At 42.7% G+C, this 17,764-nt stretch overlaps 1 long non-coding RNA gene across 1 annotated transcript; it reads left to right on the top strand.

Annotated features, from left to right (window-relative positions):
- The first annotated feature begins 18 nt into the window (after positions 1-18).
- LOC112424686 (uncharacterized) lies at positions 19-14,625 on the top strand. The gene is made up of 3 exons (XR_011618454.1): positions 19-297; positions 13,811-13,880; positions 14,435-14,625. It is a non-coding gene; the product is annotated as an uncharacterized lncRNA (long non-coding RNA).
- The last annotated feature ends 3,139 nt before the right edge of the window (positions 14,626-17,764 follow it).

The following is a 17,764-nucleotide window of genomic DNA, read 5'->3' as shown; positions in this document are numbered from 1 at the left end:
CCAGATCACCGGGGTAGGGCCGGGCGCGACGTCACAGAGCCGCCCCGCCCCTCCTGCAGCGGCAGGTTCCCAGGGTCCCGCTAGGGCGCTGCTGGGGGAAGCTGAAAGCTGCTTTTGGCTTTGCTGTTGGTGGAAGGACCAGACGGCCTGGAGGGTTAAGGACAGGGCTGGGGGCGTTAGGAAACCCGGACTGGGGGCGTTGGGGATGGGACAGAATGTGTAGCCATTGACCGTGCGCTTTTGTAGGTGAGAGAGCGGAAGTGGAACTTGACCTTTCGGCTTGTGGAAAGTGGACAGGTGAGAAGTCCTGGGGAATCATAGTAACAACACTTCTTACAATGCGTTCTTTGGTGCCAGGAATTGTTCTAAGTGCATTACACACATGTACTCATTTCATCCTTACTGTCACCCCATGAGGCAAGTACTATTGTTATCCCCATTTTTACAGATGAGGGAACTGAGCCCAGAGAGGTTAAACTTGTCCAAGATGTCAGCAAGTGATAGAGTCAGGATTTGAACCTGGGTTGCATGGTCCCAGATACCTCACTCTTGACCTTATGATGCTAAGAAAGAGGGATGGAGTGGATAGGAGCAGAGCCTGAGTTGCCTGGGGACAACAGGGAAAGATAGACAATCTTTACTGGGTAGAATGTGGTCACTGTGCCAGGGCACTTTTACAAACATGATGACATCAAAGTCCCACGGTAAACTCTGAAGGTAGGTATTACCTTCGCTTTGGAAATAAAAAACAGGCTCAAGGCTTCGAGTAATTTTGCTTGTGATCAAACAGCTGGCAGTAGGGCCCAGCGCCCAGCTTGACTCCAGGTCTTCTGATTTCAAGACTGTGTGTGTGTGTGTGTGTGTGTGTGTGTGTGTGTGTGTGTGTGTGTGTGTGTTTTGAGACAGGATCTTGCTCTATTGCCCAGGCTGGAGTGCAATGGGGTGATCATGGCTCACTGCAGCCTCAATCTCCTAGGTCTAAGCAATCCTCCCACCTCAGCCTCCCAAGTAGCTGAGACTACAGTGCTTGCCACGATGCTAGGCTAATTTTTACATTTTTATAAACGAGGTTTTGCCATGTTGCCCAGGCTGGTCTTGAACCCCTGGGCTCAAGTGATCCACTCACGTTGGTCTCCCAAAGTATTGGGATTACAGGTTTGAGCCACCGCACCTGGCCTCAAGACTGTTCATTTTAAGCACCCAAGGAGGCAAGAAAAGCCCCACCTTTCTCTGCTACACCCCTTGTCACTTCACACCTATTTTAAAGGTGCCCATTGCACCATCTAATCTTTCAGTCCATTTATACAACAGGTGTATTAGTCTAAATCGATTAGTTCACCCAGGGCCTTCAAAGCTTTCTCTGGTTGTGAGATGAAAGCCTTTGTCTCTCCTTAAAGCAATTTTAAGCATCAGTGAACAAGTGGGGGGACTAGATTTTTGGGTTATGCATGCAGAAAACTTTTCACAGCCTGCTGTCATCCATTTGTAAAGAGGCCACTCTGCTGGCATTTGTCAAAATTCTACAGGTCCTTGCACACCTGAAGAATCCTGGATGGTCTGGCAATGGCCACCGCCCATAGGACAAGATCTAGGGATGAAAGAAACCTAGTCACTGGCTATCACCTGCCTTTCTGAGGCCTCTCTGGAGGGGCTGCCAGGTGTTGGTATAGGCATCTGACCAACAGGGTGTGCCTTAGGTTGGTAGGGAGAGGCTGGAGGCTTGAGGGCTGCAGGTGCATCTTCCAGGATAACAAGAATGCTCTGGCCACTGGGGTCTGTTCTGTATATGCACATGAGATGAAGGTGTGCCAATCTCTTCCTGCTTTCATGCTGAGTAAATAATGCTTACAGGAATGAATAATAATGATCTTTGTGCAGAAGAAGGGGTTTTTCAGACAAAGCACTAGCAGTTGGAGAGAAGATGAAATAGAATAGAATTTTAGTGTAGCAGGTTAAACACAAGGGAGGAATTTCATGGCACTGTCTGACTGAGGTGATTTGATGTCTGTCTGTAGGAGGCCAGGTTGAGAGCATAGGTTAGATTATCCTTGATCTGCTGGTCAATAAATATAACAGGATACAGTCAGGAGAATATAATTTTACAGGCAAATGATAATAATACAATTCAGGAAAGTTGCTTTCTTCTAAAACAGAGGTAAGATTAGAGAGGGAGGAGCACATAGATGTTACTGGTAGTGGTCTAGCTCTTGGGGTGGATGGTGGGTTCATGGGTGTTTATTATGTTTCAGTAAAAATATCTGTTTTAAATATTACAATAAAATCTTTTGTTACATAAAATCTTTTATCAAGTAGGTTACATTGTTTTCTGCTATTTTCTTGTACAAATGAATATTGACTACATCCTTTCTCATCATTTCCCTTTTTCTACTAGATAATTTCCATCAACATAAAAACATGCTTCTCCCATCATTTTCCTCTTCAGTTTTGACCCTTTTCTCTGCTCCCCTTTATTGCCAAGTTCTTTAAAAGAGTTGCCCATACCTGCCACCTCTAATTTTCTCTTCTAAATTTCTTTTGAATCTACTTGAACCAGGCTTTCATCCCCATCACTCCACTGAAATGACTTGTGTCAAGGTCCCCAATGACATGCTGTTAAATCCAACATCATCTGTCAGCCTCGGCTCAACCTATCAGCAGCATTTGACCCTGCTGATCACTTTCACATGCTTGAAACACTTTCTTTCCTTGGATTCCAGGACATCACACTCTTGGTTTTTCTCCTTCCTCATTGGCTGTTCTTTCTCAGTCTCTTTTGCTTGTTCTTTCTCCTCTCCCTGACACTTTAATCTTGGAGTGCCCCAGGATTTACACTTGGACTTCTCTATCTACATGCACTCTCTTTTTGATCTCATCCAGTTTCATGTTTTGGATATTACATTTATGTCTTCAGCCCTAATCCTTCCCTAAACACCACATTAGAACATCCAACTATCTACTCTGCACCACTGGATGTCTAATAGGCTTCTCAGACTTAACACACCCCAACTGCACTCCAAGATTCCTCTCCAAACCAGCTCCACCAAGCTTCCCCATAGCAGCAAATGTTAACTGTAAATTCCAGTTCCTCAGGCTAAAAACCTTGGTATCATCCTTGGCTTCTTTTTCTCTCACACCTTAAATCCAATCAGAGCAAGTGCTATTGGCTGTATCTGCAAGTCATTCAGAATTGGAGCACTTCTCTCCACTTGCATCACCTTGGTCCAAGCAAACCTCATCTCTTACCCAGACCACTACAATGGCTTCCTAACCCATCTCCCTGTTTCTGCCCTTCCCTTCCCATGGTTGGTTCTCATCACAACTGCCGGATCAAATTATTGAAAACCTACAACTGATCATGTCATTCCTCCGTTTAGAACCCTCAGTGGCTCCCACCTTGTGCAAGTAAAAGTCGAAGTAACCCACAGGCCCTTAAACTCTCTGAACCCATCATTTTCTCTTTTCTCCTTCCTCACTTCCCTCCAGCCATGCTAGCCATCTTATTATCCCTCAGAAAGGCCAGATCCTCTCCTGCCTCAAGACTTGTGCACTTGCATTTTGTCTGCCTGGAACATGATTTCCTCAGGTATCCACATGGTTCACTCCTTAGCACCTTCGGTTTTGTATCCAAATGTGACCTTCTAAGGGAGTCTTATCTGACTCTTTTAAGTTGAACACCAATATCCCTTCCTACTCCTCCCTTGCTTTATAGTCAGTACATGCTATGTATTTTTAAATTTTTGTTTTATTGATTTCTCTATATTTTTTCACCAGAGTGCATGGGATTCTGTTTGTTTTAGTCACTGCTATATTTCGGGAGCCTAGAACAGAATGTGCACATAATAGGCACCATCAATATTTGTTTACTGAATTAAATTCTCCTTTTTTTCTCTCCTTCCATCTTGCTTCCCCTTCCCCCCTTCCTTCTTCTAAGAGGCCCTTCTGAAAAATGATACTTCAGTGTCCTTCAGCTTTGCATGTTCAGTATCTTAGGGACTAAAGTTCTGTGTGACCAAGTAACCACAGGTCTGGCACCAGAGAGTGGGAATCTTGACTGCCTTCTCTACCATCTCAGCCTTATAATAAATATGCACTGTCTCATACTAGCTATGAGCTCAGAAAGTCAGTTCTCCCTATCCTGTATGGCTTATATTTTGGCTCACTTTCCCCAGATTGTAAGTGTGCCATTTCATAGGAGGAAACTGAGAGTGACCCTATCCCACCTGCTGCTTGGATCATGGTGAGGCTGGGGCTGAGCAGTGACGATGGGTACACCATACTCGGGACCTTGGCTCAGGTTCAGCACAATTCTGGGATTTAGCTGTGGGGTGTGGTTGTTAGACTCCCCGTGGAGCTACTCTACCCTGTGTACATAAACTCCTTTCACATATACATTTGTTTTCTTTTGCTGCATTGCAAATTACCACATACTTAGCAGCTTAAAACAACACAGATTTATGATCTGTTTCCACAGGGCAGGAGTCTGGGTAGATTAGCTTGGTCCTCCACTAAGGGTCTTGCCAGGCTAAAATTCAAGTGTTGGCTAGGGCTGTGCTCTCAAAAGAGCCTTAGTGTCCTCTTCCATATTCATTGGTTGTTGGCAAAATTCAGTTCCTTGCAGATGTAGGACTGAAGTCCCTGTTTTCTTTCTGGCTTTTGGCCAGGGATTGCTCTCAACTCCTAGAAGCCACTTTTACATTGTAGTTCCATGGCCCTGGAATGTCAGTTTACAACACTGATGTTTGCTTTCTTCCAGGTCAGCAGAGGCATCTGTTGTGTTTCTTTTGTCCGTTTGTTAAGGCTCACCTGATTAGGTCAGATCCACCCAGGATAATCTCCCTTTTGACTAACTCAAAGTCAACTGATTAGGGACCTTAATTACATCTGAAAGTTCTCTTTTGCCACATAATATTAATCACAGGAATGCTATCTCCTCGTATTCGTGGACCTCACCCACACTTACAGGGATGATGAGATTATACAGGGCATGTACACCAGGGGGTAGAAATGTTGGAGGCCATCTTAGAATCCTGCCTACCACAATATGCCTCTTTGTGAAAGAAAATGATGGGGAAGGTCCGTCATCTCTCTTCAGAGTTGAAACCATTGGGATGACAAGTACAGGTACTCATTGTGGTTCTGAATCCCCTCCACTTCCTGCTACCTCTGTATGTAGTCTTTTTCCAGAACCTAGAAGGGCAACACCTCCTATAACCACTCAGGTATGAAGAACAAACCACAAAATTTCACATAAATGAAAATGTCTACCTAATCAAAGTCTACTTCTTTAAGGACCTGAGTAATTGGGGGTAAAAAAAGGAGAATATTTACCACTGGGAAGTGGGGTGAGTTGTCTGGACACAGTTCCTTCCTTCCTGACAGCTGTGTCTTCTGTGGCTGCTCTGATTCTCCTTAGGACTCCCCCCTACGCTGTGGGGCACCTTCACATACATTAGAAAAAGGTGGTCACTCAGGGGCAGACATAGCCCCTTGGGCATATGGGCTGACAAGTAGGGTAGGAGCTGAACTTCAGCCCACTCTCACCCCTCAGAAAACTGCCTGGTTTTCCTGCCTCCAGAGCCTTCTATTTCTATCCCACATTATTCATCTTCTAAATATGCACAACACTCCCTTGCTCCCCACCATCACCATAAAAAAAAAAAAAAAAAAAAGAGAAAAGAAAAGAAAACCTCCTCAGTCTTTGGATTTCTCTCTATCTTCCCTTCATGAGAACTCCTATCCTACTATGGATAGAGGTTTTCCAGCGAGCTGTCTGCGTGGATGACTCAAATCTACACTTAAAGTCTCAACCTCCCTGCTCAACTCAGTCCCTTGTCCAAATGTCCTGGACTTCATTCAAACAAGTTCACAAAGGGCACACCATCTTCCCCAGGGCCAGCCTCAGACATTCATAGTGTTGTCAGTGGAGACATCCTCCTCCCTCTTATCCCACTACAAACCTAAGAATCACCCTTAGGCACTCCCCTCTGCCTTTCCTCACACATCCCATAGAAGGTGAGGGCCTTCTCACCTACAGGCCCCGTGCCTTTGTCCATTTCTTGCCAGTCTCACTGCTCCACACTGATCTAAGCCCATACCTGCCACCTCTAGAATGTAAGATGCTAACATCGTACATTCACCCTGTGTTTCTACAATTTTCTGATCATGGGGTCCTCCGTTTCCTCTCCCAGTGGTTCTCAACTTGGGGGTAGTTTTGCATCTCTAGGGCATATTTGGCAATGTGTGATAACATTTTTGGTTATCACAATTGGGAGTGGGCTGCTGTTAGCATATAGAGGGTAGGGGCCAGGGCTGCTGCTAAACATCCTACAAAGGAGAGGACAGTCCCCCAAACAAATAATTATCCTACCCCAAATGTCAGTTGTGCTGGGATAAAGAAACTCTGACCTATGTCAATTCCTCCAAACTTCCTGAATGTTACAGCCTTACTCTTCTTAAGAAAACGTACAGTGCACATATTGCCTCCTCACTGGAAAAAAATTATTTCCCATTTCCTATATGCACATGTCTACTTTTGCTTAAGATGATCTCCCCCTTCCTTTTCTATGCCAATATGTCTTTCCTTTCTCTTAAGGCCCGTAGCAAGCTCTCCAGCCTGTGTGTTGGGCTAGTCTCCATTTGTCCCGCTAGGTCCATTCTGTAGTCTTCTCTGGTTCCATGGAACCAGTTCTCTTTGGCTCCAATAACATCATTTCCTGCCTTGCCCTTTCAGGTCTAGGGGTGGTTACGGCTTCCACAATTGCTAGTCCCTAAGTTCACCACTGTGATTGATTCGCTCAACTCTGCCCATTCTTCAGTAAATATTTCCTTAGTTAAACTCTCTCGAGTATGCCATCTGCTTCCTGCTGGATCCTCAATGATGCTCAGTCACTTGAGGATTTTCTCTTCTCTTGGCTCTCATACAAAACTTATGGTTGGGACCACTCCTCTGTCATTCGGCATGTATGCCTTGATATTGCTGTGATCCACTTACATCTAGTATTTTCATGGTTTCTAACCATGTTGCAAACTCCTGTGGGTCAGGGCTATTTAATACAACATTCCCGCTCTCTTCACATAGTGTTGTGCTCAGTCAATGTTTACCAGTGAAAATAATAATAAAATGCTGGATAAGGGATGCTAAGTAAAACTGGGGATTTCTCTACTGGCTTCCTTCCTTGAAACCTGTATTCCCTCCCTTCAAATCCCCTTGGCTGCATTATGCTATGCCTGGTCTGCAGGGAGCAAATATTCTGTGTGCTCCCTACGTCTAAAGCCTGCTGCTGCATCGTGCCCAAACATGTGCTTCATGAATGCCTTTCTGTCCCACGATTCACTTCAATGAGTTTTTATTTAAATATTTAATGACGTAAAAAGTGGTGTAAGTGCCTCCTTAGGGAATCCTGGTAAAGTATAGGGATGTAATCAAACGGTTTGCAAATTGTACTTATTTATTTATAACTCTAATTTTAAAAGGACCAGAGTTATGAAATTATGAAAGGGATGTTCATATTTCACAGAAATGTTATCCTAAGGAATGAGGGACAATTATTCCTAGGAAAAAGGGGCAATGCCAGATCATTTCCTAGAGTTATTGCATCTTATCCATCAGTGTTGTAATGGTTTTTGTGGGAGCAATTTATAAAGCATTTTCTTCTGCTCTCTGCCAAATATGTTTCCATCTGCCTAATTCTGCTGTGAGGGTCTCTGTTTAACCTCAGGGCTCTGGTTATTTTCATGCCAAAAATCTACACCCAGAGTCTGTTTCCTCTTTACCAGAATGATGAAGAAGATGATTAGAGAGGAATAGTAGACATTTTGGTTCATAATCCACCTTGATAATTTCATGGAAAGGCTTGGAAAAAATGAAGCTGAAGTATAGACTAAGTGACAAATCATGTTATGATTTCTGTGGGCAGGAAGCACTTTTGCCTTCTTGGACCTTTTCCTCCATTAAGAAAATGAAAAATCCTATTTTATGACTGTTTTGAAATAATGGCAAATATATGAATATAATATGTCAAAACATTTTGTGTAGCCCTAACAGTATTTTGGTCCCTAGCTACTGTGTCTCCTGTGCCTAATGAATGAGTTGGCCCTGTTCACAAGCAATGGGAAAAGAATGTAGCTTAACTCCTTTCTCAGGGTCTAAAGATACCAAGGTTCCAATCTGTTCTGAATGATGGCTGAGTTGGGAGGTTATAATCATAAATAAGACAAATTCCTGTTCTTCCTCTGAGAGGCTTTGGGGGGCTTTGGAGGGGTGGGCAGTTGTGGGCCTCAAAGCTTGGCCACCTCCCAGATGTGGGCTGCTCATCTCTTCACCTTGTCCTAAAGTGACATCACCTTCTCCCTATGTGACAGATAGTGTTACAGTCTCTACTCTGGGAGGTCCAAGGTGACTGTCCCCATTCCACAGCTGGGGAGCCTCAAGCATGGTGAGGCGAGCCTGCATAGCTTGCTCTTCTGCCTTGATTCAGATTCTAATGCCTTGCTGCTTTCTTGGCAGCAGCAAGGAAACATCTTTAAAATATTTTTTTCTGACTATAAAAGTGATACTGGTTTATTATGAATTTTTTTTTTTTTTTTTTTTTTTGAGACGGAGTCTCACGCTGTTGCCCAGGCTGGAGTGCAGTGGCGCGATCTCGGCTCACTGCAAGCTCCGCCTCCTGGGTTCACGCCATTCTCCTGCCTCAGCCTCCTGAGTAGCTAGGACTACAGGCGCCCGCCACCGCGCCTGGCTAATTTTTTGTATTTTTAGTAGAGACGGGGTTTCACTGTGGTCTCGATCTCCTGACCTTGTGATCCGCCCGCCTCGGCCTCCCAAAGTGCTGGGTATTATGAAATTTTGAAAAATATAAGAAGTTGAGAGATTTTTTAAAAAGACAACAACTCCCTTGATCCTACCTCCAGGAGCCAACCACTACCAACTGCTTCATGAGGTTGTATAAATGGGCGCACCATACCATGGGTGGGATAGGACTATTTGACCTCCTGGGAGCCAGCCCAGGAGTACCTGTTGTTGCTGCTATTTCTGCCTGATGTCTCCCTCAACTGTAAAATGGCTGGACTTTATAATATCCTCCCCTCAAATGCTTACAAGCTATAATGTTAACTGGAAAAGGTAGGTTGCAAAATGTTTATACAATATGATCTCAAGTATGGAGAAATATGCCTAAAAAATTGAGGAAGGTAATTATGTCAACAGTGGTATTAGCTGTCCCTCAGCCATGGGAGCGCTTGTATGGGTGAGGAACAGCTTTCTGGGGGGATGGTAGCTTTCCGGCACCACATAACATCCCCTAGAAGACAATTTTATCATTTTCCTTTGAATAAAATTGCTCCTGTTTGCACTCCTTGGAAGAGGGCAAGAGGAACTGTGATCCCTCCATGCCTGAACCTCAGACCTTTGGAGGTTGTTGTCCTCTTTCATCTCCTCTTCCCTGTGTCCACCCATGAAGCAGCAGTTTCTGCAGGTTCCTATTTGTATTCGAGGCTGGCAGTGGGTTTTCCCAGCTATCCTCTTGGGAACATGAATCCATTCTCTGCATAAAAGCAAAGATACAATTAAAGCTACGCATCAGAGAGCAATGAAGGGAACTAACAACTCCACATTACCATGGAGAGGATGCTATAGAACAAGGTCAGTTTCTGCTAGGAGACTCTTCTTACTGTTGCCACAAATGCAGAAGAGCAGCTCCTGGTGCCTCTGCAGCCTCTCAAGCCTGGCTTATCCGAGAGTGACGGGCATCTGCAGACAAAATATTTTGTCTTCCTCAGTGGCTTGATCCAGTGTTTGACCATGTTTCCCTTAGCTATTACCTACATCTTGCCTACTCAAGTCATCATCCTGTGTCTGTTTTCCCTGATGAAGACAAGACAGAGAACATTGGCCTATGCATCCCCACAGGATAACCTTCCAAAGCTTGATGCTGGGTTTCTTCTAAATTGTCTATATCAAGCCCTGAATGTTAGCGTACGACCAGATTAAGGAACTTTGAGTCTAAATGGTACAGTCAATAATTTAATTCAACAACTATTTGTCTGAGCATCTACTATGTGCTAAGCAGGAAAGAAATAGTCAAGGAGAACACAGTCTGCACCGAAGTCATCAGCATGTGCTACATCAGGTGCTGTGTTCAAAGATCCCACGTCCTCTTTTGGTTTTTAAAGTGAGCTTTGAAGTCAGATAAACTTGGGTCTAATTCATTTTTTGCCACTTACTTCTTCTGTTACCTAAGCTAAGCTACTCAACTTGCATGGGTCTCAGTTTTGTTACCTACGAAGTGGGGATAATAATACCTATTTCACAAGTTGTAGAATAAATAAAATTATGTGAGCAAAGCACAGTTCCTAAGGTGGAAGTTACTCTGCAAATGTTGCTCTTTCCTTCAGGTTTTATAATGATTTGGTTATGGGGACATCGGAGATATTGAGTGTCGTATAAAATCAGTTTTTAATTTGAAAATGTAAATTTTTACATGTATTGTTTACTTTGTGGATTAACAATAATTCCAAATTGGCTTCCCACAAACTCAGGTTATGACTTGTCATTTAATATGCCAGTATTCATTTGTTTATCCAAGAAATATTTAAATATCTTTTATGGCACAGTCAACGTATGTGTGGGGAATAAAAGCTGCCTTTGATATAAGCTTGGTCCAGACATGATCAGGAAAGGAAATCTGCCATGAAGAGAATCCTGTATGGAAGGCATTTTCAGGACAGTGAAAGATGGGTTCAGAGAAGCACAGCTACCAACAGAGACACTCCTCAAATGCTAGCAGAAAAAAACCCTAACAAATGCTTGACTGCAGAAGAATCCTGGGAGCCTGGACTTGCCTCTCATTCTTGAATTGCATTTATTCTGGGAACTAAGCAGAGTGCTGTGTCAATCTGCTATGGGGGAGGCAGAATTATAAATAGAATATGTGCTAGAAATAGAAAATGAGATGAAAGATGGCATTTTTTGGGCTTTCACGGCTTCCCCCCGCCCCCCGCCGCCCCCCACCTCCCTCAGCAGAGGGATAAAAGTCATCCAGTTTTGGTGAAGGCAAAAAATTCAGAAGCCATCATTCCAAGAGCAGTGGAAGGGAGGGAGGAAGTAGAAAGTATGAAAGTGGTGAAAAGTATAGAAGTGGGAAGAGTTGAGTGAGATGTGAATAGAGGGGTGGGAGGGTAAGCTGGCCTCCTGGGCAGATGAGAGGAAATCAAAGAGAAAATCCAGGGCTAGGACACAGAATGAAGATTTATCCAGCTGGAGAGAAACTTGAAATAGCAAGATAGTAATAACACATGGCCAGACAGGGATTGCGTTGGAAAAGAATTAAAAAGCTTAAACCCTAAAAATGGAATTAGGTGGGAAGGCTAATGTGACTGTGAGACAAAAGACCCAGGCCTGATCAGTAGCATTCCCAGGTAGCTCCATTTACCCTTTTCCCCAAAGCAGACCTTGACCTTCAGCTTTCAAGGTGAATATCTTCAAAGGTATTTTTGAATCTGTAATGAGGTGTCATTCCATCAGGTATGGGAAAGGGTGTTCTAGTTATGGTTGGGGAAGGTTTAGTGGGAAAAACTCTTGAAGTTGGAGGTGGGTTCTGGTCCCAGCATTGCCATCAACTAGATATGTGACCTCAAACAGGTCACCTGACTGGCCTCTGTGAGCTGGGTTTGGATATCATCTCTATCATGAACTGCCTGTTTACTCTTAATCTATTTACTTCCCTTATCTGCAGGCTTTCACAACTTTCTTCCTTTCAGGAGAGGGAGAAAAGCCATCCATCCAGTTTTGGTGGAGGCAAGAAATTCAGGCACCATCATTTCAAGCTAAGCAAAAGGGAAGGAGGAAATAAAAAATATGAAAGTGGTAAAAAGTATAGAGGTGGGAGTGAGATGTAAACAGAAGGGTGGGAGGGTGAGCTGGCTTCCTGGGCCTTCATAGCTAGTCTTCATTTTTTTTTCAAATCTGCAAAATGATGGGTATTAGACTCTATGTCTTAAAAGCTGCTGCCTGATGTAAAGTTCTACACTTTAATACTTGAATGAATGCTTAGGGTGAGAGAGAATAGTGACCCCCTAACTTAATTTGTTCTACAATAGGAAACAGCTGTCATGGAGGTCATTCAGCTGAGATGCTGGATGAATTGACAGCTTTAAGTCCTGCTATAGTCAGAATATGTCTCCTCTTCACCTGGCAGAGATCCATGCCTTCCACCATTGCTCTATTGCAGGGGTACCAACTTTGGATCTGTGCAGCTTGAGTGGGGGAGCTCCCATAGTGTTTGCTCCCACACAAGTGTTTTTAGCAGATACCCACCCGGAATAATTTGGGAAGAAGGCCTATAGATGCCATAAGATGGAGGTTCCTCAAGGAATCCTCAGGGGAAATGTTGTAACAGCACTCTGCCGAAGAGATGAGATGCACCTAGTTATCTTGTAAGTAGAAGGTGTGGAACTGCAGGTATGGCTCTGCTTTGTTGCCCCCAAGTGATCAAAGTTTTGCAGCCCAAACAAGGATTTGGAGAAATCGCAGCTCAGAGAACACCCAAGTACGTCAGTGTTCAAAAGTGTAGTATGAAGTGGTACTGCCCAAACTCATTAATCAGGAACAGCCACGTGGTATATATAGGAACTTGCATTCTTTTACCTTACAAATTACATTATCAATTCACCTGAACGTGATAATGTGTTCTCCCATTGGTCCTTGAGCTTTACTAAGGTAGTTTCTTTGGCCAGAGTTCCCTTGAGGTCGCTATAAAGAGAGCTCAACTTACCTATGGAGATTCTATTGCTTCTGCTCTGTCTTCTGCTCATCTGTTTCTCAGCCCTGAAGGAACTAGTTTGCAAAATACTAGTAAGGAGATAATGTTGAATCTTGTCCATCTTTATAACTTGATCTAGTAAGGTACTCCTCAAATAGCTCAGGTAATCTGTCCCAATATGGTCCTGATTTTGCCCAATCACACACACTTCTGTAAATAGATATGAATTCAGATACTGAGCCACTGGGTCACACTGTCTGGGGGGCATCAGTCTTGGAGGTTAGGAGTCCTGGCCGGGGAAACAGGAGACTCACTATCCTATCAAGATTGTATACAGCACACCCATATCTGGAGATGAATGTGGGTCTTGGTCAGAAACCGTCCTTGTGGGAAATTGAGGGCATTCCCAGTAGGCAAGGTGTCCTCTCTGTTGGGGGTATTTTGTCACAGTGACAAAGTGTGGTGTTTTGCAAAGCTGATTGACTACCATCATCTCTTAGAAGGAGGCAAACCCATGATAAAGATGGACTGATGGCAGGGTCAGACTGACTATGGCTTACAATTGGAGTTCTGTTTGAGTTAGGGTCTTTCTTTCTAACTCAAACAGAAGTACAGCCCTGGACAGGTAGCATTAGCATCATCTGGAAGTTTGTGAAAAAGCAGACTCAGGCCTCATGCCAGTCCTACTGGATCAAAACTCCATTTGACAAGATTCCCAGGCAATTTGTATGCCCATTAAATTTTAAGAGGCCCTGGGTTAGGGTGCTTCTTTTGAAAAGGACGTAAATATCTCTTCTAGAAGCCAGTCATTTACACTGTAATAAGATAGCTTAATCAGAATACTTCTCATTTATCCTTTAGCTAAAATATGCCAGAGTGGGAATTTTTGTTGCAAGGGAGGGAACGTCACCAAACCCCCAACTCCTGACCACTACTATAACTTCAGCTCTTACCATGGGGATCTAGCACATAGTAGCATAAACGTATCTTTGGTTATTTGGCTGAATAACTCATTCACAATGAGAAAGAGTATATGGTTTTCTGTTTTTCAGTATTTGACATATGCTGAGGTGTGGTAGAATAACAGACTACCAAATTTCCACGTCCTAATCCCTAGAACCTGTGAGTATGTTACCTTACATAGAAAAGGGGAGTGGAGGTTGCAGATAAAATTAAGGTGGCTAAGCAGCTGATTTTAAGATAGAGAAAGTGTGTGTCCTGGATGATCCAGGTGGGCCCCATATAATCACAAGCGTCCTGAAAAGTGAAAGAGGGAGGCAGAAGAGAAGGTCAGAGTCAGAGAAGGAGATGTGAGAAGGACTAGCGCTGCCCTTGCTGGCTTTGAAGACAGAGGAGGAGGGCCATGAGTTGAGAAATGTGGGTGATCTCTAGAAGCTGGAACAACCAAGGAAACTCTCCTAGAGCCCTCAGAAAAGGACGCAGTGCTACCAACACTTTGATTTTTGCCCAGTAAGACATGTGGTAGACTTCTTACCTACAGAACTATATGACAATAAATTTATGTTGTTTTAAGCTATTAAGTGTATAGTAATTTGTATGGCAACAATAGAAAACCTGTAAAGCAGGAAACAGCTCATTTGTTTTGAATATGAAAAACAGACAAAAATCTAGAATTATATCAAATTTTTTTCTTTTTTCTATCTTTTGGAATTCAGGTGTACATGTTTGAGGTAATCCTGCTTCTCAGGTCGTGGAATATTATCATTTACTCATAGAAGAACCAAGCTTTCTGTGAAACTTTTTTTTAAAGGTTTATTGTTTTTTTTCCCCTTCATCTATCATTCCTAATCCCACTGCCCTCCTCCCATAGGCATCCACTCTAATACATTTAATATAGTTCTTCCAATCCGTCCAACAGATGTTTATTTAGATATATAAGCGTCCTTACAAAAATATACAAGGCAGCTTTATGTGTGTGTTTGATACATAAATGGAATTGTGCTATAAATCCCATTCTGTTTTTGCTTTTTTTTCTTTTAACTCCATTTTTGAGATCAATCCAGGTTTCTAAATGAAAATATAGTTCATTATCCTATTGTATGCACATACTACATTTTACCTGTACATTCCTTAGAGATGGACACCTAGGTTGCCTCCAAGAGGGTGGTAGTGAAGCTTGTTAGGAACATCTTGTGTTCCCTGGGAAGAATGTCCCCAGGTGTATACCCAGGAGTGGACTTGGTGGATTTAAGGTGCACAATTGTCCTTCAGAATGGCTGCACCTGCAGGGGGTGAGGACTCTCTTTCCCCACCTTTTTGCCAATGCTTGGTAATATCTGACTTAAAAAGACATGTTCTCTGGCTGTTGCAGCCACCAAAAAGCCAGGGTACAAAGGCAAGGAGTTATCTGAACTGCCTTCCCAGAGGGTCATGCATTTAGGATCTGACTCGTTGATTCTTTTCCTTAATTTTGCTCTGTACGTTTCTCTAAGAGGGCTAACCAGTGTCAAGGTTTGATAATATCTGAAATGGTATTCTGGTGCCAAAGTATCATCTCACAAATTATTTAGAAATTGCAAAGAGAAAATATACTTTATAATCCAGATATCTGGCAGTTAACCACATGATCAAATTTAGCATCACTAACAGTAGGACAACTAGATATATACCTCTTGCAGGGTTGAGAGTACAGCGATGCAATCATAGCTCACTGCAGCTTTGACCTCCCAGTCCCAAGTGATCCTCCCACCTCAGCCTCCCTAGTAGCTGGGACGACAGATGTGTGCCACCACACCTGGCTAATTTTTATGTATTTTTTTAGTGACGGGGTTTCACCATGTTGCACAGGCCGGTCTCGAACTCCTGGGCTTAAGCAATCTGCCTGAAAGTGCTGGGATTATAGGCGTGAGCCACTGTGTCCAGACTATGAAGTATTCTTGCCAAAATTGATCAACCTAAATCTAATCAAGCTTCTAGGCCAGAACTGTCCAATAGCAATGTAATGTCAGCTACATGTAATTTAAAATTTTCTAGTTGCCACCAAAAGCACAGAAAAGAAAAAATAGATAAATTGTACTACATCAAGATTAAATACTTCTGTGCATCAAAGGACACAATCGACACAAACAAAAGATAAACCACTGAATGGGAGAAAATATTTGCAAATTGATATTCATAATATGTAAAGAATCTTTACAACTCAACACCCACAAAATAAAAAAAAAAAAGATTAAAAAATGGGGAAAGGACTTGAATAGACATTTCTCCAAAGAAGATGTACAACTGGCCAATAAGCACACGAAAAGACTAATTACAAGGGAAATGCAAATTAAAACCACAATGAGATCAAACACATTAAGTTGGCTATTATACAAAGAAAGTGCCAGGAGCAGTGATCCCAGCTACTCAAGAGGCTGAGGTGGGAGAATCCCTTGAGACCAGAGTTAGAGGCTGCAGTGTGCTATGATCATGCCTGTGAATAGCCACTGCACTCCAACGTAGGCAACATAGCAAGACCCCATCCATAAAATAAAATAAAATAAAGGCAACAAAAAATAACAAGTATTGGTAAGGATGTGGAGAAATTGGAACCCTTGTGCATGCTGGTGGGAGTGTAAAATGGTATAGCTGCTGTGAAAAATGGGATGGCTATTCCTCAAAAAATTAACCACAGAATTACTATATGATCCAGCAATCCCACTTCTGCACATACATCCAAAAGAAGTGGACTCAAGGACTCAAACACATATTTGTACCCCCTGTTCATAGCAGCATTATTTACAATAGCCAAAAAGTAGAGGCAATCACAGGTTCATCAATGTATGAATGGATAAACAAAATGTGGCATATACACATAATGGGATATCATTCAGCTTTAAAAAGGGAGGAAATTCTAACACATGTCCCAACATGGATAAACCTAGAAGACATTGTGCTAAGTGAAATAAGTCAGTCACAAAAGCACAAATACGTTATGATTCTATTAACATGAAGTACCAGAGTTGTCAAATTTATAGAGACAGAAAGTAGAATGGTGGTTGCCAGGGCTGAGGAGTTAGTATTCTACTGGATGCAGTTTCAGTGGGGTAGATAAAAAATTCTGGAGGTGGATGGTGGTGATGGTTGCACAACAATGTGACTGTACTTAATGCAACTGAACAGTACATTTAAAAATGGTTAAAATGGTACATTTTATATTATGTGTATTTTAGCACAATGAAAACAACTATAAAAGGCATTCTTGAAACAACTGGGGATATCTGATATTCTGGAATTATTGTTACTTTTCTTAGGAGTAATAATAGTATTGCAGTTATACACATTATATAAAAACAGTATAATGTCCTTATTCTTAGGAGAGGTCTTCTAGACTATTTGGGGATAAAGTGCTCTGATATCTATGACTTACTTTCATATGGTTTGGAATAATTAAAAGCAGAAAAACGAAAACATTGCACACACACCACACATACAGATAAGCAAATGTGGCAAAAGATGAACAGCTGGTGAATTAGGAAGGGGGTAAACAGGTATTAATTGTTTCATTCCTATAATGTTTTCTGTCTCCTTGAAAATATTTACAGAAAACATGGGGCCAAGAAAGGAGGAGGCCAGGAGACTTCAGGGAATGGTCAAATCATGTCCCCAAGCAGGGGACATAGTCTTCTCTGTCTTCCCCATAAAGTTCCTAAGGATGATCCATACATGCACAGGGAGCAATGACAAAGGAGAGGAGCTCTTCTTTGAGCTTGTGTCTGAAAGATAAGTGCCTCTCTTTGTTGAGTGGTCTAGAGCATGTGGCCTAGGCCAGAGGCTTACCTGTGCCTCTCTTTCCCCCTAAGCATAAGCCCAAGTTAGAAGACTTTCTTCATGTGACAGATCCCAAAAGTGATAAAAGTACCACAGCAAGCATGAGAGAAGAGAACTGAGAATCAGACAGCATCTTCAACAATGCAGAGGGAGGAGGAAGAAAGGAGAGTGGCAGAGAAAGGACACCACCTTTTACTAAGTGATGCCCACTCAGTGTGAGAAATCTCTCCATCAAG

Source organism: Macaca nemestrina, chromosome 2, assembly GCF_043159975.1.
Source record: "Macaca nemestrina isolate mMacNem1 chromosome 2, mMacNem.hap1, whole genome shotgun sequence".
In the NCBI taxonomy this organism is placed as follows: Eukaryota; Metazoa; Chordata; class Mammalia; order Primates; family Cercopithecidae; genus Macaca; species Macaca nemestrina.
This window is presented reverse-complemented; position numbering and strand designations above follow the sequence as displayed.